Source organism: Bos grunniens, chromosome 4 (genome assembly GCF_055505025.1).
Source record: "Bos grunniens cultivar Pamir isolate PY7600 chromosome 4, Bosgru_T2T1.0, whole genome shotgun sequence".
NCBI lineage: Eukaryota > Metazoa > Chordata > Mammalia > Artiodactyla > Bovidae > Bos > Bos grunniens.
The window spans coordinates 13,006,465-13,008,170 of NC_141168.1; the positions used below are offsets into that span (position 1 = coordinate 13,006,465).

The following is a 1,706-nucleotide window of genomic DNA, read 5'->3' on the forward strand; positions in this document are numbered from 1 at the left end:
TCAGTTCACATGAATGGAGACCAAGCCAGTAGTAGAAGTTCTATTACCGTAGTGCTTAATTTCTCTGAACATCCTGCTGTGACATAAAATGTTCCTGCATTAAATGCCTTAACCTAACTCCTCAGCTGCCTACCCAGCATAATCAGCACACATTTTGTCATCACATTCCTGGTTGCCAGGGTAATGCTTCATAGCAGAGTTAGTGGGAGAACACACAGGCAAAGCTCTCTTCTCCAAATGATGCTCATTATTCATTAAGCTGCTAGTTTCGATGTTAATCCAGATAATTGTCCTAGAAGCTTCTGCCAGGCCCCCTTCACCTCCTCATGGGGTTCAGCATGGGTGTCAAAATGGCGTAGAAGAGAGAGATCAGCTTCTCCTGAAGCACGGAAGGGCTGGGATTGGGCTGAATGTAAATGAAAATGGCCATACCATAGCACAGGACAACCACTGTGAGGTGAGAGGCACAGGTGTGGAAGGCTTTCTTTCTCCCCTCTGTGGACTGGATCTTCAGGATGGTGGAGATGATCCTGATGTAGGACAGGAGGACCAGGCAGAAAGGTGTCATCAGCAAGACAATGCTAGAAACCATGATGGCCACCTCGTTGGAGGAGGTGTCCACACAGGCCAGCCTGACCACAGCTAAGAGTTCACAGGATATGTGATCAATATACTTGTTCGTGCACATAGGCAACTGGAAGGTGATGGTGGTCTGCACGAGAGAGTTGACAGAGCCACTGACCCAGGATGTGATGGCCAGCCTAGCACAGAGCCCTCTGTGCATGATGACCGAGTATCTCAGGGGGTCGCACACAGCCACATAGCAGTCATAGGCCATCATGGCCAGGAGAACAAACTCAATCCCACCCAGGCCCAGGGAGAAGAATAACTGGGCTGCACAGCTCACGTAGGGGATCCCTTTATGTTCCGCAAGAAAATGCACCAGCATCTGAGGAACGATGCTTGTGGCATAGGAGACATCAACAAGGGAGAGGTTGGTGAGAAAGAAATACATGGGAGTGTGGAGTCGGCTGTCCAGTCTGATCAGAAGAACAATGAGGACGTTCCCCAGCAGGGTCAGCAGGTAAGTGACTGAGAACAGGACAAAGAGAGCGACCTGAGTGGCCCAGTCACTGGACAGGCCGAGGAGAATGAATCCTTTCACCCAAGTCTGGTTATCTGCTCCCATGAGAAAAATGTAAGGATTAGTCTGCAGAGAGAGTCAGAAATAACAGAGTCTATTGAATTACAGAACCCTAAAAATCACTTCTATCAATATATACTGTATGAATTTGGGCACTCCTAGTCAGATGTTTCGGATTGCCCATGGGCCAAGATGACAGGCTGCCTCCTGATGTACGTGGTACGCATTCTGCATCAGAGAACAGGCCAGTACCTTCATAGGACTTAATGTGGTCCTTGAGAGACCCAGTTAAAGCCTGAAGATGGTGTAGTACGATTTTAGGAGCTCCACATCTTTGCCAGCTTACCTCAGATTCTAGGACATGGGAAGGACAGTAGGTGACAATAAGTCTATCTTTAAACAGTGAAGAAAGGCTGGTGGGAAAGTTACAAAACTTCCCTTAAATATGTCACCGAGGCCCATCATGGTATAATGATGGATTTATACATTTCTATTATAAAAGGAAACGTTGAAAAGAAGCAGGTGCTTGTGAAAATATCTGAAATCAGAGAATCTAGGTTTG

At 47.1% G+C, this 1,706-nt stretch overlaps 1 pseudogene; it reads right to left on the reverse strand.

Annotated features, from left to right (window-relative positions):
* Positions 1-254: 254 nt before the first annotated feature.
* On the reverse strand, positions 255-1,189 carry LOC147373567 (olfactory receptor-like protein OLF3; annotated as a pseudogene).
* Between the last annotated feature and the right edge of the window lie 517 nt (positions 1,190-1,706).